The sequence below is a fragment of the Lissotriton helveticus genome, chromosome 8, assembly GCF_964261635.1.
Source record: "Lissotriton helveticus chromosome 8, aLisHel1.1, whole genome shotgun sequence".
NCBI lineage: Eukaryota > Metazoa > Chordata > Amphibia > Caudata > Salamandridae > Lissotriton > Lissotriton helveticus.
The window spans coordinates 278,925,262-278,950,625 of record NC_136069.1 but is presented as its reverse complement, the minus strand read 5'-3'; positions in this window follow the sequence as shown (position 1 = coordinate 278,950,625).

Below are 25,364 nucleotides of genomic sequence, written 5' to 3'. Positions count from 1 at the left end.
ATGTGTTTTTGGGTGAGATTGTTAAGCAGACTAATTTGTATGCTGAACAGTTTTTGAGGGTCAACAGTGACAAACTTAGGCCCCACTCTAGAGCTACCCGGTGGACTCCCACAAATCTGGAAGAGCTGAAGAAGTTTTTGGGATTCACTTTATTGATGGGTTTGTTAAAGAAGCCAAACCTGGCTTCATATTGGTCTACCAGTCCCTTGATGTCAACAGCCATATTTCCAGCTGTTATGACTCATGATCGGTATTTACTTTTGCTACGCATGTTACATTCTGTGGATAATTCTTTGGCGTTGCCATGGAGTCACCCTGACTGTGACCGTCTTTTTAAGATTTGGCCTGTTCTTGATCACTTTATTGATCAATTTTCAGAGATTTACATTCCTGGGAAAGAAATATCTATTGATGAGTCTTTGGTTTTGTTCTAGGGTCGTTTGGTTTTTAGGCAGTACATCCCTAGCAAGAGGGCACGCTATGGAATTAAACTGTATATGTTGTCTGAGAGTAAGGCAGAGTATGTTTTTAATTTTCGTGTGTACACTGGTAGAGATTCCACTATTGACCCCCCTGGTTGTCCGTCCACTTTTGGAGTGTCAGAGAAAATTGTGTGGGATCTTGCTAGAAAACTGTTCAACAGAGGCCACCATTTGTATCTAGATAACTTCTACACTGCTGTGCAATTGTTTAAGGAATTGTTTAAAGTGGACACTTTTGCATGTGGCACAATCCGCTCTAACCGCAAAGGTTTTCCAAAGGAGCTTGTTTGCAAGAACTTCAGAGGGGTCAGTGCAGTTTCTTACGTTGTGGCGAACTACTAGCTGTGAAATTGTGGACAGGAGAGATGTGTACATGTTGACTACCATCCATGATGAGAGTACTTCACCTCTGCCAGTTTGGGGTCAGGTTGCTGAAGTGCACAAACCTGTGTGCATTCTGGACTAAAATAAGCACATGGGTGGTGTTGACAGAGTAGATCAGAGGTTGGAACCTTACACTGCTATTCGGAAGGCTTATGTTTGGTATAAGAAGTTGGCCATCCATTTTTTCAACTTAGCATCTTTCAATGCTTTTATTGTGTTCAAGGAGTGTTCTCCTGGGTCAAAGTTGACATTTCTTCAGTTTCAGCACTCTGTGATATCTAGCCTTGTTGTTGTGGAGCAAGTAAGTGTTCCTAGATTTGGAGTGATGGAGGATATTGCTCGATTGAAAGATCGCCACTTTCCTGATTACATTCCTCCCACTTCTACAAAGGACTTTCCTACTAGGAGATGTAGAGTCTGTTGGCGAAGAGGTTTGCGGAAGGAGACTCGTCTTTACTGCCCTGGGTGTCCTTCTAACCCTGGGCTGTGTGTGCCTGCTTGTTATAGAGCTTACCACACACAAAATAATTTTGGGGAGTATCCATGAGTGGAAAAATGCACTGCCTGGTCTGTGTTTTTTAAATAATTTGTATTCTTTTTTAAGGTTGACATTTGTGCAATGTATTTAGTTACAGATTTTGTGTTACTAGATTTTTATCTATTTGCAATTATTTTGTTTGTAAAAAATTCAAAATGTGAGGGCGGTGTGCGTAGGCTGGCGCTTGGGTGGCGGTGTGGGCAGAGTGGTGCTTGTCTGGTGGTGTGCGTGGAGTCGCGATTGGCTTGCGGTGTGCGTGGAGTGGCGCTTGGCTGGCGGTGTGCGTGGAGTGGCGCTTGGCTTGCGGTGTGCGTGGAGTGACGCTTGGCTGGTGGTGTGCGTGGAGTGGTGCTTGGCTGTCGGTGTGTGTGGAGTGGAGCTTGGCTGGAGGTGTGCGTGGAGTGGTGCTTGGCTGGCGGTGTGTGTGGAGTGGCGCTTGGCTGGCGGTGTGCGTGGAATGGTGCTTGGCTGGCGGTGTGCGTGGAGTGGCGCTTGGCTGGTGGAGTGCCTGGAGTGGCGCTTGGCTGGTGGTGTGCGTGGAGTGGTGCTTGGCTGTCGGTGTGCGTGGAGTGGCGCTTGGCTGGAGGTGTGCGTGGAGTGGCGCTTGGCTGGTGGTGTGCGTGGAGTGTCGCTTGGCTGGCGGTGTGCATGGAGTGACGCTTGGCTGGCGGTGTGCGTGGAGTGGTGCTTAGCTGGCGGTGTGCATGGCCTGGTGCTTGGATGGTGGTGTGGGTGGACTGGTGCTCGGCTGGCGGTGTGTGAGTAGTTACTTTCTGTTGGTCACTACACACACTGCTAGTTGAACGACACTCCACGCAGTCCGTCATTTTGTGTAGTTGCTGTGTCAGGAATGTGGGCATGAGAAAGTGATGGGCCCTTGAATGGCGCTGTCTGCTGGTGTGAGTGTTGTAATGTGATGGGCCCGCGGCTGGCGGTGTGAATGTTTTGTATGTGTCACACGTATGAAAGGTGTATGACTGGCCTGTAAAGAGGTTGGTGCCTTGACATGGTTTTACAGCTCACGAGCTGTGAGTCAGTGGTTCAGTTTCTCATACTTTCAATTATTCGCAGGGCATTTCATTTTTGTGAAATAACTTGCGGATACAATTGTATGTACTGAATCATCATTCACCCTCGTGCCAAATCCAACCAGTATGTGTGTGTGCTTGCGGATTAGATGGCTGTGCAGTAATATTTGTCTTTTTTCTCTTTCTGAAGTAGGGTGTACCTTGTCCATTTTTGTGAACGTTGTAATGTGTTGCTTTTCCTTCCGGATGGTGTCAATGGTCTGGTATGTATCAAGTATGAAAGGGGGTGAATGGCCTGTAAAACGGTTGGTGCCTTGTCGTGGCTTTACAGCTCACGAGTTGCGAGTCACTGGTTCGGTTTATATGCATTTATTTATTGACAGAGCATTTCATTTCTGTGAAATATCTTGTTAATACAATTTTATGTACTGAACCATCACTCGCCCTCGTGCCAAATCCAACCTGTATGTGTGTGTGTTTGAGGAATAGATAGCCGTGCTGGAATGTTTGACTTTTGAGTAACTCTGTTAAGGTGTACATTACAGCTATAAATAACTTACTAAATATAGATATTATTGTTAAACCATGGGAGTATATGGTCATGTCTTTCTTGTGAATTCTAAGTTATTTTTTTATCCACAATGTACTGCAAACTTGAAAATGTCTGTCACAATTTCCATGCAATATTGTCCCAAGAATCTCACGTTGTCGAACTGAAAACTTAATTCAGTCAAAAAATTTGGTTTTGCAAGGGGGTTCCCATGTGTTTTTGGCCCGGGGCTCGGTGGCCATCTAGGGAAACCTACCTAACCCACACATTTCTAGAAACTAGACACCCGGGGGACTCCAGCGAGGTATGGCTTGCGTGGGTCCCTCATCATTCTCCTACCCAGAATCCACTGCAAAGCTCAAATTTTGCAAAAATAAATCGCTTTTTTCTCAGATTTCTGTGTGGTAACGTTTTGGAATCTTCGTGGATCCTCAAATATCCTCCCACCCAGCGTTCCCCCAGGTCTCCCGATAAAAATGGTACCTCACTTGCGTGGGTAGGCATAGTGGCTGCAACAGGAAAAGGCCCAAATCGTACGGTGGAGACTTAAAAATTACCTACAGCAAATCTACCTTATTTTTTTGGGGGGCACCTGAGTTTTTGGCCCAGGGCTCGGCGGCCATCTTGGGAAACTATCAAACCCAAACAGTTCTGAAAACTAGACACCCGGGGGAGTCCAGTGAGGTATGGCATGCGTGGGCCGCCCAACGTTTTCCTATCCAGAATTCCCTGCAAACCTTAAAATTAGGTTAAAAAAACACTTTCCATACATTTTTGCGTGGGATCCCCGTGCCGGCACAATTGTCCTACCACCCAGCGTTCCCCTTGTTCCCCCGAGTAAAATGGTGCCTCACATGTGTGGGTGGCCCAAAGGCCTGTGTCTAGGATGACCACAAAACAGTAGAATTCTCTGTGCTTTCTTATAAATACCAAACGCTACAATTTTTTAAAAATACATTTTTGGCCCGTTCTGCTTTGGCCCACCCACACAAGTGACTTATCATTTTACTCGGGAGAACAAGGGGAACGCTGGGTGGTAGGGCATTTGTGGGTTACGTATGTTTCCCTAGATGGCCGCCGAGCCCAGGGCCAAAAACTCATGGGAAACCCCCTTGAAAAACCAGGTTGCTTTGTGATAGGTAATTTTGATGTCGCCTCATTAGGTTTTGGGCCCTTGCCTGCTGTGGGTCCTTGAGCCACCCACGCAAGTGAGGTACCATTTTTTTCGGGAGACCTGGGGAAATGCTGGGTGGGTGGAAATTTGTTGATCCACACAGATTCCAGAACTTTGTACCACAGAAATGTGAGGAAAATGCGATTTTTGTGTCAATTTTTTAGGGTAACAGAACCTGGTGGGAGGCAGTCGAGTCACCCCATCCTGAATTCCCCTGGGTGTCTAGTTTCCAAAAATGTATAAGTTTGCTAGGTTTCCCTAGGTGCCGGCAGAGCTAGGGTTAAAAAACCACAGGTAGGCACTTTGCCAAAAAAGGCCCATTTTTCACTGCGAAATTGAGGTGCAGCCACGTTGCGTTTTGCGCCGTTTCCTGATGCAGGCACTACGCAGACCCACGCAAGTGAGGTACCATTTTTCTCAGAAGACTTTGGGGAACTCGGGGTGGGTGGAAATTTGTTGATCCACACAGGTTCCAGAACTTTCCACCACAGAAATGTAAGGAAGATGCGTTTTTTTTGCCAATCTTTTAGCTTAGCAAGGGATTCTGGGTAACAGAACCTGGTGGAAGGCAGTCGAGTCACCCCATCCTAAATTTCCCTGGGTGTCTAGTTTTCAAAAATGTATAGGTTTGCTAGGTTTCTCTAGGTGCCAGCAGGCTAGGGTTAAAAAACGACAGGTAGGCACTTTGCCAAAAAAGGCCCATTTTTCACTACGAAATTGAGGTGCGACCACGTTGCTTTTTGCACCATTTCCTGAGGCAGGCACTAGGCAGACCCACGCAAGTGAGGTACCATTTTTCTCAGAAGACTTTGGGGAACGCGAGGTGGGTGGAAATTTGTTGATCCACACAGATTCCAGAACTTTCCACCACAGAAATGTGAGGAAAAATCGTTTTATTTGTTAATTTTTTAGCTTTGCAAGGGATTCTGGGTAACAGAACCTGGTGGGAGGCAGTCGAGTCACCCTATCCTAAATTCCCCTGGGTGTCTAGTTTTCCGAAATGTATAGGTTTGCTAGGTTTCCTGATAAAGGCTCTTAAAACAGGTTTAGTAGGAAGAGTTGGTTTATTAGTACAACCATCAACAGCAAGCCACAGCAACTGACTCAGTAATCAGAATGTAAACATTCCATCAATGATGTAGATCACACAGTGTTCTATTAAAGAAACAGTAGTCATAACACATCCCCTTACCAATATAAAAGAAAAGATAAATAAGATTTAAACAAAACAACATAAGGAAAACTGTATCTGTAATATACAACTTAAAACAGATAAATAACACAGCATAAAAGAAATTGTACCAAAAACTTAATACAGAACATAATCATTAAATTTCCTGGGAACTTGTCTAGTCCTAGGAACTGTTCCTGAATTATCAAGAACCTAATACAAAACTTAGTCATTAAATTTCCTGGGAACTTGTCTTGTCCTAGGAACTGTTCTTGAATTATCGTGAACACCATCTTGACCTTGGCTAGAAGAAGTACAGGGGCGTCTGGAATTATCAACAGGCACAGATCCACTATTAGTATGACTATTAGACACAGCACACTTTGCTAATCTAGACATGTTCCAAGTGCACCCATTGTCTAAAGTCACAACATTTTTTCTAATAGCAGTAATGATGAAAGGACCACTGAAATTGGAAGTACCCTTGTGACCACATTTTGGCCTTTTCACAAGAACACTATCCCCTATATTCCATTTCCTAATTTTGACAGCCATCCTATCATCATAACGTTGTTTATACTTCCATTGATATTCAGCCAACGCATCTCTTCTTCTCAATTCACTTTCAACACTATCATCACAAACCCTCTCCGGAAGCCAAGCTGGGTTGAGTTTGGAATTAGCCAATCTCCCCCTCAATGCTTCAAAAGGAGACTTTTGCATGATAGCGTTGGGAACAGTGCGATGCGCCCACCAGGTCTCCCTTAGCACACTACTGAAAGAGACCTTAGACTGCAGAGCCCTCTGTGCACAACTTTTAACAACCCTATTCATTCGCTCAGTAAGACCATTCGCCTGAGGTGAATAAAGAGCTGTCTTCTGGTGCACAATTCCAAGATCTTTAAGAAAACAGTCCATTTCATTGGAGGTAAATTGTACCCCATTGTCAGTAAGCACATACTTAGGCACGCCTTCTGACACAAATACATCCTTGAGAAATTCAATAATAGCTCTAGAATTCACCATGCCCATGCATTTTGAAATCACCCATTTCGAAGTGTAATCCACTAGCAATACCACAAACCTCTCATGTGAGGGCATGAGCTCAAAAGGACCCGCTATATCTAGTCCTACCTTAGTCCAAACCGTAACAGGAACTTTTACCGGAGAAAGAGGAGAATGACTAGTGGTGTGTGATTTGTCATTGGCAGCACACAAATGGCAATCTTTCACAACAGCTTCCACCATCCGATCCATACTAGGCCACCAGTATCTTTCCCTGATGCGAGCCTTGGTAAGATTTCTTCCCAGATGCCCTTCATGAGCCAGATTGACAACTTTCTCACGCAAATCACTAGGAGAAACTAGTCTGTCACCTCTTAACAAGTTACCTTGACAAAATGACAAGTCATTTCTAACCGTTCAATAAGGTTTCAATTCACTATCCAGTTGATCATACCTAGGCCATCCTATTCTGATGATATCTCTCAAAGATTGAAAAATAACATCATTATCAGCACAACCTGACCATTCATCCTTAGACAAAGAAGATTCCAGTACCCAATTTATGCATTCTAGATTACCTGAAAAACAATTTCCTTCAATCGGCAACCTTGATAAACAGTCTGCGGGCTTGTTGTTCTGACCAGCAATATACTGTACCCTAAAGTTAAATTCCTGTAGACCTTAACTCCATCTCTTCAACCTGGGCGTCATGTGATCACTTTGGTGACAAGAGAATATCTGAACAAGAGGCCGATGATCCGATCTTACGAGAAACGGAATGCCCCATAAAAAGAACTTAAAATGATATATAGACCAAAAAAACAGCCAATGCCTCTCTTTCGATGCATGAGTAATTCAATTCTGCGTCTCTCAAAGCTCTTGAAGCAAAAGCCACCACAACTTCCTCCCCATTCACAATTTGAGAAAGTACAGCGCCAAGACCTTTAAGGCTGGCATCAGTAGTGACAATGGTTTTCTGTTTTGAATCAAAGTGACCCAGAGTGGGCATTTTGCCAATTTCATTCTTTATCAAACAAAATGTTTCTTCACAATCACTTGACCAAGTGAACCGTGCATCCTTTTTTAAAAGAGATCTTATAGGCTCAACAATGCTAGCGAAACCTTTGACAAATTTGGAATAAAATTCTGCCATGCCCAAAAAAGACTTAACCTGATCTTTATCTCCAGGAGCTGGCGCTTTAACAATACTCTCAGCCAATTCTAACTTCGGTTGTATCCCTTTCCCAGAGATTACATGTCCTAGATAAGTAACTGAGTCCAAGCCAATCTTGCATTTCTCTTTCTTGACTGTGAGACCCTTATCAGATAGTCTATTCAATACCGACCTTAAAGCAGCATCATGTTCCTTGGCATTCATTCCATACATCAAGATGTCATCCTGGAAGAACATAACATTATGTAGATCCCCAAGAACCATTTTCATCACCCTTTGAAAGCAAGCAGCAGCCGAGGCTAACCCAAAGGGCATTCTCAAAAACCGATGCAAAACAATTTGGTGGTATGCAGAAGAGAGATCAAGAACACTGAACATGTTCGCTCCTTTCAAAATACTAATAGACTCAGATATATTCGGTAAACGTTGTCGATCAACCCAAATACATTCATTCAACCCACGCAAATCCACACACATTCTTACCGCCTTTCCACCATCCTTGGGTGCCAAAACTATAGGACTCAACCACTCTGAAGACTCAATTTCTTCAATTACTCCTAATTTCAAAAGTTTCTCAATCTCCAATCTCAAGGGTTCAACCATCATATAAGGAACTTTGCGAACCTTATGCACACACGGTTTAGCAGATTTTTTTAGAACAATCTTGTGTTCAAATCCCTTTAAACAACCCAATGTATCTGAGAACACTTTAGGAAATTCAGAAAAAATATCATTGGAATCAGAAACATTGCTAACTCTTTGAGAAAGAAAAGAGGAAATTAAATCTTCTATGAAAATCACTTGATCATGGGGATTTTTAGCACAGGGATTAAGGATTATACCAAAATCATGTTGATGTTTCCAACCAAGGAGATTGTCTCCTCTCACAGCTACGTAAACTTTGCCGGTGATTTCTTTACCTCTGAAATAAATCTTAGCTACTGTATACCCCAAAATGTCTATTTTTGAACGATTATAACTCAAAGGAGGAATATCTGGAGGTAGTAGTTGAACATTTTCTAGGCCAACAACCTCATCTCAAATTTTGTTACCTATCAAGGTAAAAGGAGATCCTGAATCTGCCATAAGTTTAAACATATACTTGTCAATTCTTATATCACAAAAAGGCATAACAATCCTTTCAGAATCTACATCCTCTCCAATATCTTTTACATTTGAAACAACTACAGTGCTACAACGTCAGATACATTTTCATTAGATTCTTTCTTTTTGTTGGATTTGCAAACACAAGCATAGTGACCTTTACCCCCACAATTGTTACAAATGCTATCCCTTGCAAAACAGTTTGGATAATTAGAAGTGTGAGAAAAACTACCACACCTAAAACAACGCAGTCTTTGATTAGAAAGTGAACGTTGTTGTCGAAAATCACGTTCTTTCGATAAGGAAATCTCTCTATTAAATAAAGGACGATTCTCTTGAGAAGTCTTTTGAGATGAGACATTCTTTTGGGGCAGTTTGTTCCTTACATTAGCTGAAACTTTAGCAATAGAATCAGGAGAATCCTCTAAAAACTCTTCTTCTTCTAATCTGTTCACAACATCTTGATTTTTCTTTTTAACCTCAATAGCAGTGTGAGTTGGTTCCTCTTAATTTTTCCTAGTCTCTTTAACCCACGTAGAAGTATTTTCCATGCCTTCTACAATATCCATAGCCTCTTTTAAAGAAGGGTTCTTAGATAATAACTTTTCTTGAACTCTAGTGCTATTCGTACACCTCACAAGCTGATCTCTCACCAACGATTCAGCTAAATCTCCAAAATCACACGTGCGTGCAAGAGTCTTCAGAACAGCTACAAATGTACCAACACGTTCAACAGGACGTTGTGCGCAAATGAAAAATCTGTGGCGTTCTAAGGTAACATTAATTCTGGGACCAACGTAACTCTCTAACATGGACATAGACATCTCAAAAATGTCAGAGGGTTCACCATCAGCACCACCTACTGGTATTGTGTCCATGCTATCATAGGTGTGCCTACCCTCAACCCCTAAATTATGCAATAAAATTGCTTGTTTTCTGGCAGCCGAGAACTTTTCACCACCAATTGCCACCAAATATGAATCAAAAAGATTCCGCCACCTTTTCCAAGGGAGAATAGGCTCTCCTTCTTCAGAGAGAAAAGGTGGGGGTTGTGACATACTGGAGGTAGAAGTCATGTTGTAAATAAATAACCAGAGTAGATGAGAAAATTAAAAAAAAATCTGAAATATAATATAAATATATAAATCACACCTCAATATACATCCCAATAAAGAAGAAATTTCAATGTGCTGTCGTGCACATCGACGTTGTTGAAGTGGTAGTCCAAAAATACACAGCTGTGTGTAGCAGCGTTGTTAATTTAAACAAAATGCGTTGTTGCGCATTAGTGTCGGTTTCCCAAGGGTACACTGCCGTGTGTATCAGCGTTGCGAAGTTGAAGCAAAATGCGCTGCCGTGCGCATCGGCGTTACTATGGTAACCAAATGTCCTCAAAAATGGCCGCTGTTACGACGTTGTTTGCGTGCTAACGTGATGATGCTGCACGCGAGGTCAGAGTTCTACAGCACGCATGAAGATCAGGAGAGCGAGCAGGAGAGCGAGTACACAGATACTGCTACACACGCGCTGCCGTTACACACGCGCTGTCTCACCCACAATGGCACACGCAGCTTGGGTCACACGCGATGCCTCGCCTCAGGGTTTCAAAGGAAAGCAAGGTCTAACGGTAAGCGCCGAACAGGCGAAGACGATACTTGTTTTCCACAACTTTGTGTGTTTAAGGCTTCAGCGCGATGTCCAAAAGAGGCTCGATTCTCTCCGATGTAGAACAGAGACACAGTATAACCAATGCCATCCAAGATTAAAATGAAAGAGAACAGTCAGCCAAATTTACATGCTCAGTCTTAGGAATTCCAGAAAGTGCAGAAAAGTTATTAGAAAAACAAACCAAGATAAATCCAAGAAAAATGTCCGTAAAATATCAATCCAAGTTGATTGAAACCAAGTCCACATTGAATATCCAGTGTCCAAGGTGTAATCCAATGCCCAAAAAACGAAATTTGAGCAAATCCAAGTCCAAAACGAAATTCCAATGGTAGGGGAGTTGATGGTTGTGGATGCTTGTCCCCAATCAAGCCTTGACCCTCGTCGCCAGTGAGAAAGGCTCTTAAAACAGGTTTAGTAGGAAGAGCTGGTTTATTAGTACAACCATCAACAGCAAGCCACAGCAACTGACTCAGTAATCAGAATGTAAACATTCCATCAATGATGTAGATCACACAGTGTTCTATTAAAGAAACAGTAGCCATAACATTTCCCTGAGTGCCGGCCGAGCTAGGGTTAAAAAACGACAGGTAGTCACATTGCCAAAAAAGGTCCATTTTCACTGCGAAATTGAGGTGCGACCACGTTGTGTTTTGCACCGTTTCCTGATGCAGGCACTAGGCAGACCCACGCAAGTGAGGTACCTTTTTTCTGAGAAGACTTTGGGGAACGCAGGGTGGGTGGAAATTTGTTGATCCACGCAGATTCCAGAACTTTCCACCACAGAAATGTCAGGAAAATGCGTTTTTTTGCCATTTCTTTAGCTTTGCAAGGGATTCTGGGTAACAGAACCTGGTGGGAGGCAGTCGAGTCACCCCATCCTGAATTCCCCTGGGTGTCTACTTTTCAAAAATGTATAGGTTTGCTAGGTTTCCCTAGGTGCCGGCAGAGCTAGGGTTAAAAAACTACAGCTAGTCACTTTGCCAAAACATGGTCATTTGTCCCTGCGAAATTGAGGCGTGACCACGTTGCGTTTTGCGCCGTTTCCTGTCGCAGGCACTAGACCGACCCACACAAGTGGGGTACCATTTTTCTCGGAAGACTTGGGGGAATGCAGGATGGAAGGAAATTTGTGGGTCCACGCAGATTCCAGAACTTTACACCACAGAAATGGGGGGAAAACTTGTTTTTTGTACACTTTTTTAGGTTTGCATAGAATTCTGGGTAACAGAATCTGGTGGGAAGCAGTCAAGTCACCCCATCATGGATTCCCCAGGGTGTCTACTTTTCAAAAATGTCTAGGTTTTCTAGGTTTCCCTAGGTGCCGGCAGAGCTAGGGTGCAAAAACTACAGGTAGGCACTTTGCCAAAAAAGGGTACATTTTTAACTGCGAAATTGAGGTCTGACCACGTTGCATTTTGCCCCGTTTCCTGTCGTAGGCACAAGGCCGACCCACACAAGTGAGGTACCGTTTTTATCGGGAGACTTAGGGTAATTCAGATTTGTAAATCAACTGTTATTACCTATTGAGTTTTCATGCATTTCTCCCTTCAAAATGAAAGACATTGAGTTAAAAAAAAATCATTTTGAAAAATGACCAATAATTCTCAGGCTAGTATGAGTATTCCCAATTTTGAAAATGTGGAAATATATACTGTTTCTAAACCCTATAATTTGTACCCAATTCGGAAATACATAGGTGTCTTTCATACCGATTTTTCCATGTATACATTTTCACAGAATAATTGCTCTATACCCGGTACATAATAAAAAATCATTGCAAGTTGCTGCTCAGTTTTTGGCTCTGGGTTCGTTGGGTTCTTGACGAAACTACAATTCCTGTATATCCCCACAACCAGGAAGGTCTAACAGATGTAACAGTATATTGCTTTCAAAGAGCTGACAAAATTACAAGAAGTTACAGGTGAAAATGTTGAGACAAAAGGCTGTTTTTTTCAACTAATTTTCAATTTTTCCAATATTTAATTGTGAGTTTCTATAAAGAAACCTTCATGGATTTAGACAAATGACCCCTTTCTGAATTTAGAATTTTGTCTACATTTCTAAAATGTATAGTTTTCCAGGATCCATTATTACTTTCGAACTCATTTCTACCATTAACTGGAAGGAGGTTGAAGGCACTAAAAATAGCAAAAATAGTCTATGTCCCAGAAAAATGCCGAAACTGTGTGAAAAATGTTGGTTCTCTGACAAAAGACTGTCATTTCCTAAAACCTGAGAAAATGCTGATTTCAGCCCCAGAAACACTTTTTTGATAACATTTGCAGGGAAAAACCCAGAGGCTTTCATTTGCAACCCGTTTTCCCCATTTTTCTGAAAAAAACAAAATTGTTACTCTATTTTGCCTAATTTCTGGGACCCCTCCAAGGGAATCCACAAACCATGGGTATCTTTAGAATCCCCAGGATGTTGGAAGAAAAGGACGCAATTTTGGCGTGGATACCTTATGTGGTCAAAATGTTACAGGGGCCTAAGCGCGCACTGACCCAAATCGCCAAAAAATGGCTTAGCACAGGAGGAGAAAAGGCCTAGCAGCGAAGGGGTTAAACCTTTAAAAAAAACTTGTTGTTTATCCCCCCCAAAATAATTTCACATAACTTCTGATTAATTTTCTCAAAGGTTCACTAATAAATGCAAAATATTGAACAAAACGTCAATAGTATTCACTTAGACCCAAAAAGGATCTTAGTTGATCTTTGTTAGATGGTTGAGCGCAATCGCGCATAACTTTTAACAAATCCTGTTTGGGACTAATACCAGTTGCAGAAAACACATGACCTAAATATTCAACCTCACTCAGTAAAAATTTGCATTTTTGTTTCTTAACTGTCATGCCATGTTTCTCTAAGATCCCTAAAACTTGATTTCATTTTGCGAAATGCTCTTGAAAAGTGTTAGTGGATATTAAAATATCATCTTGATATGCTAAAACATCTTTAATGTTGCAAAAAATTGGAACATGAGTTTCTGAAACACTGAAGCTGCAGAAGCAAGTCCAAATGGCATTCTAAGGAAGTGAAAAGCATCAAATTGTGTATTGAAAGCAGTTTAATCTCTGGAATCATTATGTAATTCGATTTGATGATACGCTGCCGTTAAATCAATGGTTGAGAAAAATGTTGTGCCTTTTAACTGAGCTAGCATGTCATGAATGCGTGGTAATGGAAAGCAGTCAACTTGAATATTATTATTATTTAAGGATCTCAAATCAATGCAGAACCTAAGTTCATCGCAATTTTTTTTTAACGCTATGACAATGGGTGAAATTCATAAAGAAGAATCAATGGGCTCAATAACTCCATCAGAACAAAGTTTTTGGAGATGGTCCTTTAACCTTTCCCTGATGCTTAACGGAACATGTCTAACTTTGTGAATTACTGGAATGGCATTAGGTTTAAGAATAATTTTATGTTGGAATCCCTTGACTGAACCAAGATTGTCATGAAAAACAGTTTGATGATTAGCAATGACTTCATCTAAAGAAGTATCCTCAACATATATGGTATCAACTAAGGAAATAGGAACATCTGTGTCAAGTCTTAAAACCATTCCAAATGTGTCTTGATCCCTCCAGCCAAGAATGTTGTAACCTTTTTTTGCTACATAAATTTTTGAATGAATAACTCTGTCTTTGAATATGAGATCATCAGTAAAGTAGCCCAACATGTCGATCTCTTGACCACCAAAAGCCACTGTGTGTTTGTCAGGAGGAAGTAAATGAATACCTTCCCAATCTTTCAAAAAGAACACATTGAAAAGGATTGTGACTGGAGAACCAGAATCTACTGTGACTTTGGTGAGAACATTTCCAATTTTAATGTCACAAACAGGGTCACGCTTTTAGAATCATTAGAAGAGTGTAACATATCTACAGCCAATTGAATTTTATTAACTTGGAAATTATCAGCAAGTATGTTTGAAGGAGTATTCAAATCTATGGAATCTAAACTCATTACCTTAGTCTTATTTTTGCATACTGTGGCAAAATGTCCAGTCTTTTTACAGTTGGTGCATATTTTACCAATAGCTGGACAAATAGGAACATTAGCTAAATGAGGTTTAGAACCACATCTGTAGCATTGAGTAGTTCTGTCTGTTTTTTTTATATCAGACTTATTGAGAGGAAGTTTGTTACGCTGAGAAACAGTTGGAGAAAATGTCTGTGTAATTTTGTTCACAGATTCAGTGACAGCATTTTTAGCTTTGCCTACTTCTTTAGAAGCTAAGACTGACCTTTCGATCCCTCTGGCAATTTCTAAAGTTTCTATTAGAGATGGATTTCTACAACACAACATTCTTTCTTGAACCTTGTTATCAAAGCAGTTTACAACAGTTTGATCTCTTAAATATTGTTCTATTGGACCTTCAAATTCACAAGAGGAAGCAAGTACTCTTAGCTCAGCTAGAAAATGATCAATGTTCTCGTGTTCACGTTGGTTACGAGTATAACATTTATGTCTCTCTACAATTATGCTAGGTTCATCCTTGAAATGTTTTTCTAATCTACAGACTGCTTCTGTAAATTCATTCCATTCATCAGAAGGAGGACGAATAATAGGGGGTTGATGATCAAAAATTCTTTGACCCTAAACCCTAGACAATTGTACAACATAGCATTTTTTCTAACAGCAGACAATTTTACTTCATCAATAGCTATTATATAACTATTAAAAGACTTGTACCAATGTGTCCATTTAATGTTTGGAGTACCAGGTTCAGAGAGAAAAGGAGACGGAAGAACAGCTGTTTGAAGAGCCATATCTGAAAGGAAAAGATTCAATGTACAAATTGACAAAAAGAAATAATTAAGAAATTTATATAAAGCTAAGATTAAAATGGTAAAGCAATGGCTGTGTAGTAATGAACATAAAAGTGAAGAAAATCCTAGTAATAAGGTATGCGCATCACCGCGCTTGAAGTACTTGAAAATGTAGTAATATAAGGTGTGTGCGTTACCGCGCTGAATAATACTCACAAATAGAAGTTATAGTTTCAGTAGTCTTCCCATATGCAAGAGGAGCGGAATCCTGAAAGGTGTGTGCATCACTGCGCAAAGAACATGGAGAAGAAACTTCAGTAAAAGTGTTTGAATGCTGAGTAAACTTGAAAGACGTGCATGTCACCGTGCAGTTGAAAACTGGAAGGGAAGAGCAACAAGCGTTGGGTTGCTAAGAAACACAGTGTGTGATTGAAGGATGACGCGTTGAACACGTAGCGTCATAGATGTGATCAGCGTGAAGCATCATATGGATCTTCAATGTAAGATGTCAGCAATTGCGAGGCAGAGTGGAACATCGAACGAAGAATGCAGCAGAAGAGACGCTGAAGATGAGATCTTCAAGATTCCAGAAATCCGGTAAGAAGTTCTGGAATGGGAGATGAATTTGAATGATCTCAATGGCGTTCAAAATGTAATTCAAATCTTCGACGATGAGTTGTCCGTATAAAATTGTTCACAAAGTGTGGGGGTGTCAACACCACAACAAGGACAAAAGTACTCGAGCACCGAGAAGAAGGTGTACATTTAAGTAAAATAAATTTGCAGCGAAGTTCAACAAGTAAACAGGTGGCTTCAGGCAAAGTAGGTGAGCTGAGCAATACTAGAATCTGCAACGTAAAATCTGTCACAGTTGAAGCAAAGTAGCAGAAAGTTTGTAGTACACGTATAAGTAAAATAAGTTTGCTGCGAAGCTCAACACGCAAACAAGGGTGGCGTCAGGCAAAATAGCAGAAAGTTTGAAGTAGATGCACAAAGGAGTCCAAAGTGAAGCCAGGGGTAGCGGAGATTAGTACATTCGATTCCAATTCCAAAGTGAGGTTTCAGCAAATAGTAAATAAGTAAGAGAAAACACTGAAGATTTTCCTGTATGATCTTGAAGTGAAGTCCAGAAAGTCATAAATTAGCAAAAGGTGCGTAGCAGTGGGTCCGTGGGGTGCTGACTCGGCCCGCTTGTCGCCAATTTATGTTATGTCCTGGAATAAGTTGAAGGAGTCCAAAAGTAGATTTACAAATTAGGTTTATTCCATTAAGGAGTACAGCACCTAAGATCCTTACAGAGAGTCTCTCTTCTTAAGCATCCAGGGAGTAACTGCTCAGCTGAAGCTTCCAAGAGAGTAACATTCAACAGTGCTAGCAACAGATATAATTGAAGAATGCAGTAAAGAGTAAAGCCTATATAAGCAATTAAGAGAAGACGCATGTTAAGAGCAAATAAAGGAAGATCTGCCTAACAAGATGCATGTCCTTGCACCTGCAACAAGAAGCATGTGAGCGAAGCAACCTTGCACGCACACAAAATCCCCTGACTACCTTCGACCGAGAACCTTCCCAATGAAAATACATTTCAGGCCTACAATATTCAGCTAACATAAGAAATCACGAACAGGCCTCATATTGCAAAGCATAGAGATTCAACTAGGCCTTTGCACATTTGAACGTACATTTCTAAAATCTCTTTATAAGCATTGATTTTATTACTCTGCATACATAATAAGCAAAAATACACGTGCAGACTTCAATATGGTGCACGTTTAAATCTATTGCATCACTTTATATGTGAACAAATCCGTTATGCATCATCTAAAGCACATTTTCGATTAAACACAACATTTATCTTTATGAATGACATAATTGCATTTCTATTCGCTCTAATATATGCGGTCTTTAGTACTGTATTTCTAATAACTACACGTTAATACATTTCTTTAAATATGCGGGTGCTGACTATCTGTGATTATGATGCACCTCTACAATTTTCAGAATGACATGACGCTCTATCAGTTCCCCCCTTTGATGACTAGTATCATCACACCTTCACACAATTTCCTTGGAGAAAGAACTGACCTAAACAGAACTTATTGCCATATTTTCTCGTCTGCATGTTTCCATATTCTTGAGACTTTGATATTGACTGTCCTGCAGTCTTACCATCCTTCTCTCTTGTGCTCTAAGTGATCTCTCAACCCTGTTGTCCTTATACCACTTGCAAGCTCTCACAGGACCCCACAAACAGATCACACAAACAACTACTATATTGAGAGGTTTCAAGACAAAGCCAAGGAAACCTCTTCCCCAAATTTGCAAACCAAGTCCCCACTCGACAAAGCCTTTGCCAACTTTCTCCCAAACTCCTTCTTCAGTCAAATTCTCAATTTCATGATGAATCGTAGTGATGCTACTTATATATTTCTCTAGAGCCTTGCTGTTATCTGGTATATAAGTACAGCATTCCTGAACTTTCAACATCTGACAGACTCCACCCTCTTTTGCTAAAAGGACAGAAACTAAAGCAAGACGATTTTGCAAAACTATGGTCGTTATCAAAAACATCTCCCCTTCCACCAGCAATAGCGATTTGGTTGTGTTTATTGACAATTCATCACCCACAGTCGCCAACCTTTTAATCTTCAAAACATTCAGGATTACGCCCATACCTAGTATCAGTGCACCAAAAATATCTCCAACTATTGTTTCTGCACTTTCACCTCTTTTCACTCTTGAATGCTTCCCTCCCTCTAACAGTTCTAAATCTTCTGCATGGTAGATTTCTGGGAAAATAATCACCAAATAACATGTACCATACCACTTTGCAGGCAATCTTACATAAGCATTCGGGGCTACTAACTTGTTTGTTCTGCCGGGAAAGGAGTTTGAAAAGCAGATTGTGTCCTGACTGAGGATTGTGAGTGAGGATTGTGTTCAACAACTCGCCGCACCCGCTCCGCGGGTGCCGCTTCGTCGTCTGGTGTTTGCGAGGACACATCTTTACCAGGATTCAGGAGAGCGGACGTGTGGGGAACTTTGTACCATCGAGCGGGCTCTGGTAGGCGCAAGCAGGGACTCCCTCTCCCAGGAGTCCCTGCCAGACCGAGCACACCTGGTGACGCGTCCCTTGCCAGTCCCGCCCACAGAACGCCGTGTGTAATTAAAACAACCTGTTTCCCCCTGCCAGTGGGCTACTAACTTGTTTGTTCTGCCGGGAAAGGAGTTTGAAAAGCGGATTGTGTCCTGACAGAGGATTGTGACTGAGGATTGTGTTCAACAACTCGCCGCACCCGCTCCGCGGGTGCCGCTTCGTCGTCTGGTGTTTGCGGGGACACATCTTTACCAGGATTCAGGAGAGCGGACGTGTGGGGAACTTTGTACCATCGAGCGGGCTCTAGTAGGCGCAAGCAGGGACTCCCTCTCCCAGGAGTCCCTGCCAGACCGAGCACACCTGGTCACGCCTCCCTTGCCAGCCCCGCCCACAGAACACCGTGTGTAATTAAAACAACCTGTTTCCCCCCTGCCAGTGGGCTACTAACTTGTTTGTTCTGCCGGGAAAGGAGTTTGAAAAGCGGATTGTGTCCTGACAGAGGATTGTGACTGAGGATTGTGTTCAACAACTCGCCGTCTGGTGTTTGCGGGGACACATCTTTACCAGGATTCAGGAAAGCGGACATGTGGGAAACTTTGTACCATCGAGCGGGCTCTGGTAGGCGCAAGCAGGGACTCCCTCTCCCAGGAGTCCCTGCCAGACCGAGCACACCTGGTCACGCGTCCCTTGCCAGCCCCGCCCACAGAACACCGTGTGTAATTAAAACAACCTGTTTCCCCCCTGCCAGTGGGCTACTAACTTGTTTGTTCTGCCGGGAAAGGAGTTTGAAAAGCGGATTGTGTCCTGACAGAGGATTGTGACTGAGGATTGTGTTCAACAACTCGCCGCACATGCTCCGCGGGTGCCGCTTCGTCGTCTGGTGTTTGCGGGGACACATCTTTACCAGGATTCAGGAGAGCAGACGTGTGGGGAACTTTGCATCATCGAGCGGGCTCTGGTAGGCGCAAGCATGGACTCCCTCTCCCAGGAGTCCCTGCCAGACCGAGCACACCTGGTCACGCATCCCTTGCCAGGCCCGCCCACAGAACGCCGTGTGTAATTAAAACAACCTGTTTCCCCCCTGCCAGTGGGCTACTAACTTGTTTGTTCTGCCGGGAAAGGAGTTTGAAAAGCGGATTGTGTCCTGACAGAGGATTGTGACTGAGGATTGTGTTCAACAAATCGCCGCACCCGCTCCGCGGGTGCCGCTTCGTCGTCTGGTGTTTGCGGGGACACATCTTTACCAGGATTCAGGAGAGCGGACGTGTGGGGAACTTTGTACCATCGAGCGGGCTCTGGTAGGCGCAAGCAGGGACTCCCTCTCCCAGGAGTCCCTGCCAGACCGAGCACACCTGATCATGCGTCCCTTGCCAGCCCCGCCCACAGAACGCTGTGTGTAATTAAAACAACCTGTTTCCCCCCTGCCAGTGAGCTACTAACTTGTTTGTTCTGCCGGGAAAGGAGTTTGAAAAGCGGATTGTGTCCTGACAGAGGATTGTGACTGAGGACTGTGTTCAACAACTCGCCGCACCCGCTCTGCGGGTGCCGCTTCGACGTCTGGTGTTTGCGGGGACACATCTTTACCAGGATTCAGGAGAGCGGACGTCCGGGGAACTTTGTACCATCGAGCGGGCTCTGGTAGGCGCAAGCAGGGACTCCCTCTCCCAGTAGTCCCTGCCAGACCGAGCACACCTGGTCACGCCTCCCTTGCCAGCCTCGCCCAAAGAACGCCGTGTGTAATTAAAACAACCTGTTTCCCCCCTGCCAGTGGGCTACTAACTTGTTTGTTTTGCCGGGAAAGGAATTTGAAAAGCGGATTGTGTCCTGACAGAGGATTGTGACTGAGGATTGTGTTCAACAACTCGCCGCACCCTCTCCGCGGGTGCCGCTTCGTCATCTGGTGTTTGCGGGGACACATCTTTACCAGAAATCAGGAGAGCGGACATGTGGGGAATTTTGTACCATCGAGCGGGCTCTGGTAGGCGCAAGCAGGGACTCCCTCTCCCAGGAGTCCCTGCCAGACCGAGCACACCTGGTCACGCCTCCCTTGCCAGCCCCGCCCACAGAACGCTGTACGACCTACATTTAGCATTCGGGTCACCCCTGCGCGGGAGCGTCCCGGGAGAAGCCCGGGACAAGGGCGGGACCGTCCAAGGCCGTCATAGGCCGGATAAGGCTGGGCTGGGCCACCCCCATTACATCATGTCCCTCTTGGATTCCAGCCTCGTTTCGTAATCCCAGCCTTATCCACTTATCCAATTAGTTACCTGCTACTGTGGGGGGACATTTGCTCTACTCTGGTGTTCCATTGCCCATGCCCATGACTACTAGATCGGGAAAGGGTAGAAAGGTGGGGGGGTGGGAGCATAAATGGGACTTTGGACAATTTTATAACTCGTGCCTTCTCAGTGCTAGAAAAGGAAATCGCAGTCACTGAACGTAAATTAAACCTTGAACCTCTCTCTCACAAGCGCTCCTCCTTAGGGGCCATAGCACAAATAACATCTCCAGCTAATAATAACATGCGTGATGTTGAAGCGCTGCAGGCTCCTGAACGTGATAGTATAGGTGCTATCAGGGCTAGCCTGGACAGGCTGAATGGGGTAGTTGTTTCAAGGCTAGAGTCTCCTGCTTCCTTTGAGCCCCCAGAGCCCACTCTGCCACCGGTTCCACCTCTAGATCTCATGGCCGACAAAATTAATCACCCCGTGTCTAGTGTTGCTTGCACCCCTCTCCCAAAAGGGAAAACAGTGGGCGGCGGGGGCTTAAGATTTCGTGCCCTCAAGAGGAAAAGACTTGCCATCTACTCAAGGGGTGGGCGTTCTAAACTCTCTAAAAAGTTTAAAGCAAAACATACTAGTGGTGGTGAGTAATTCGCGATGCCGGGGAGGGTACACCCTTTGTTTCCATCTATAGAAGTTATTATGACTCCTGCCCAGCCCAACCCAGCCTCTCATCCGGAGAGCTTAGCAGAGAGCTCCTCTACACCCAATCTGCCACTGCCCTCTCCTCCTATAGAGCAGATTGAAAAGTTAGTGAGGTCCCTGATCCTTCCCGTACTACAAAGGGTTAAGGATATTGCAGATCGTTTAGACAGATTTGAGCAGACAACCCTAGATAAATTTTTTTCGCTCAAATCCTTGATAAAATTGCAGGCCAAAAACAATCCAAGAGAGAGTGAGCAGGTTAGATCTCACGGAGACGTTTTAACTCCCGAAGTCGCACCGTCTCAACCCTCCCAAAAAACGGCCTGTCCTCAGGGGTCTGTGCACCAGGGCGCTGTACAGGTTGCACTAGTCTCTACCCCGCCTTCCATGCTCCCTCCTGACACCAGTGCCCTGACGGTTCAGGGTCAACATTTAGCAGGCTCTGTTCCCTCAGTTACAAATTCGAATGGATTTACTACTATGAGGGTGAAAGCACCGCGCTCAAGGAAAGACCCCAAAGCCCTCCTAGAACAACCTAGTACAAATAGCCTTAAGCCCGCACCTGTCTCCCAGCAGCCTGTGCAGTCCTTCACTGAGGCTGCTAGATCCCTTCCTGTAAACCTCCCACCTGATTGTCAGCCCTATGTCGCTGTTCTTACTAGCGTCCTGCCACTGAAAGCTGACCAGCATGAATCTTACCAGGCGCTCAAAAATAAAGCCATGCACTGGCTGAGAGCGAACAGACTATTGCCTAACGAGTTGGATGGCCAGATTCTAAATGTTAGAAGGGTAGGGTGGGTAGGATACGGACACAAGCATCTCCAGGGGGATTGTGTGGTGGTGAATTGTAAGGATGCCAGGGTTGCCCCATTCATCTGCAACCAGCAGCAAGGCTATGGAGGGGAGGGTATTGGTTTAGTAGATTTGAGCTATTTTTATGCTAGACCGTCAGGCTTCCCAAATGTTGCCCATCAAGGGTGGGGTGGGAGGCATGGTTTTATTCCCCCTGAGTACTACCACTACTCTCTTCCTAATCTACCTCACGCTTGGCCAACGAACCACTCAAACCACACTTTTGGGTACTGAAATGATATTTGCTCCAGGGACACATCTCTTCGTCTGAGTACGACTAGTGTCCCGGAACCATCTACCGACGTTCTCCAGTTACAGCCTGCAACAGGCAGTCCCTCCAACTCTATTCCCCCATGCCTTAGACGGCCTCTAGACTCGTCACCTGGTCTTGCTACTACTTATATTGCGAGGTCCACGAGAGAGGGCTCACCACTAACCATTTTTGGGCGGGCGGCAATACTTGGGTCTGAGTCCCGCACGGAGCCGGCTGTGGCGGATCCATCTCTTAGGATTCTCAGCTGGAACGTTGCGGGCATCTCTAGGAAGTTGGACCTTCCCGACTGGAATACCCTCGTGGAGGCCCACTCAATTTGTATTTTTCAAGAAACATGGAGCAGGGAACCCTGCCATAAGGTACTCATCGTTCTTTATACCCGCTGTTCCTTCCCTCTCAGGGAAGGGTCGCCCCTCAGGTGGCCTTCTCATTTGGGTTGACGTTTCACTGGGGTGCAAAGTCGTGCAGCATGCGTTCAACTCCCCCGATTTACTTAGAATTTCAGTCAAGGGGCCCAAGAGAGGGCTCACCCTGAGCATTATTAACATCTATGCCAGGGGGCCGAAAGGAGGCTTACAGTCACCCACAATTACAGGCCTGGAGGATGTTCTTAGACAGTGCCCGGCTAGATATCATGTCCTGGTCGCAGGGGACTTCAATTGCACTTTTGAACCCCTTGCTATGGAGGACATCCTGGGCCTTGCCGAAGAAGATGCCAAGAGTGGGATTCCCACTCTAACTATTCCACCTATCAGGAGGTGGTCCCAAAGGGGCATACAACTTAATTCCCTGACCCTGGAATATGGCCTGAGGGCTGTGAATGGGAGGACGCCCTCGGATCCTCTGGGAGCCCACACCTATAATAGGACGCATCACACATCGAGGATAGATTATATTCTCCTCGATGTTAACCTGTGGAGCTTCGTGCGGGATATGGTGGTCTCACGACAGCTGACAGTGACCACAACCCCCTCTCCTTGACTCTTCGCCCTTTGTGGCTTGGGGAATCGAGCGCGCACATGCCCTCTAAACCAGCCCACACCTCAGTAGTACGACCCACTAATTGCGGGAGGCGCCTGAAGTGGTGCAATGTCGCTATGGATGAGGGCAACCTGCTAGCAATAGGGGCGCTCCTACCAACTGCACAGCCAAATTGGACTTGTCCATCCAGATACCCAGTGAAGTGACAGCTCTTTTTTGTAACTTAATCAACGCTATGGGTAATTTCTTCCTTCTCCCAGTTAGAGATCTTCCAGCTGGGAAAAACAAGAGTCTTAAGAACCAACCAGGCTGGTTTACTAAAAAGTGCAGGGAGGATAAATCCGCCTTGATTATTGCTGTTAAAACTAAATCCCCGGTAAAGATCAGGCTTGCTAGGAAAAAGTATACTCAGAGCACGATAGCAGCAAAGAAAGAATGGGAGGATAGGTATTGGTCTGATCTCATGGAAGCGTGTGCTGGCAGAGATTCTAGAGGGTTCTGGAACTTAATCAGACTTAGGAATAGACCAGATAGCAACCTTATTACATTCAACATCCCAGCCCTAACCTGGTATAACCACTTTCTCTCCCCTTATACCTCTGATGAGACGAATCCTCAGTTAATCGATAATAGCAGCCTCTACACAGCTGAACCTCAGGGGGACACAATAGGAGATCCATTCACCCCTAGAGAAGTTAAGAGCGTAATAAGATCCCTGGTACCCCTTAAAGCCCCTGGACCTGATGGGTTACCAGGAGATCTGTTGAGAGCTAACTACAAAGAGTGGGGGAAGGTGGTTTCTTCCTTGCTTAATGTTATCAACAACGGCGCTCCTGTCCCAGAATCGTGGAAAGGGGCGGAGGTCGTCCCGATATTCAAAAAGGGGTGTCGGGACGATCCCGCCAACTACAGGCCTATAAGCCTTATTGATTCAACCCAAAAGGTGGCGGGTAAAGTGATTCTGGGGAGGGTGCTTCAGTGGGTAGACGACAATAACATTCTGTCGGACTACCAAGCTGGTTTTCGTCCTGGAACAGGGACCATAGAGCAAGCTTTTAGATTGGTTCTTCTTTACTGGAATGCGGTGGTGCTGGGCAAGGGCAGTCTTTTTTTGGCCTTTATTGACCTGAAGACTGCCTTTGACCTAGTACCAAGGGAGGGGCTATGGATTGTTCTGTCGGAGCTGGGGCTGCCACTGTATATCCTGTCCTTATTGGTGAGGCTCCACGCTGATAATTTTGCTCAGGTGCGGTGGGGCCCGCACGGTGAAAAAACAGACAGGATCCCAGTGGGGAGAGGTGTCCGTCAGGGATGTGTGCTCGCTCCCACTCTGTTCTCTCTTTATGTGAACGGAGTGGTTGAGCATCTGCTTAGAACTCCTGCAGATGCACCGTCCCTGGCGGGCAAGCGTATCCCCACATTACTTTTTGCTGACGACACCCTCCTTATTTCAAAGACTCCTATGGGCCTGCAGAGCCTCCTTAACAGATTCCAGGAGTTCTGCTCACTTAGGGGCTTGATTATTAACACCAATAAAACTAAATATTTGGTTTTGAACCCCCCCAAAAAAATGGGTCACCCCCCGGTGCTGAACTCTGAGCCTTTGGAGAGGGTGGCCGAATTCGACTACCTAGGAATCCGATTAACTGATTCAATGCACTCGAATTCGCACATCCAAAAGATGATACTTGGCCATAAAAGGGTGGGTGGTGCACTCCTAAAAGAGCAACGCTCCTCCTCAACCAAGCCGATCGCCCCAGTATTGGAGATCTACAGAGCAAGAGGGGTTAGTGCTGCTTTGTATGGGGCGGAGTTGTGGGGTACATGCAACCTTGAAGCCCTAGCTAGATCAGAGTGCAAATTTTTGAAGGACTTGATGGCCCTCCCCCAGAGCACCCCTTCCGTACCCGTTTTAATGGATCTGGGTTGTAGATCGATTAAGGACCAAGCCCAACTACGTCCTTTGCTACTCTGGGCTCGCCTGTGGCGTGTGCCCGAGTTGGCTTCATATGCAGAAGCTCTGTCAGAAGTGATGCTAATGGAGGGCTGGTCCAAGATCAAGTGGCTGAGGGACGTGAAACGTTTGCTTGGGGTCATTGGTCTCGGCGAGGCTTGGGGGTCTAGGACTGCCCCCCCCCCCCAAGCCGTCCTAAAGAAATTGTATTGGACTTGGATCTC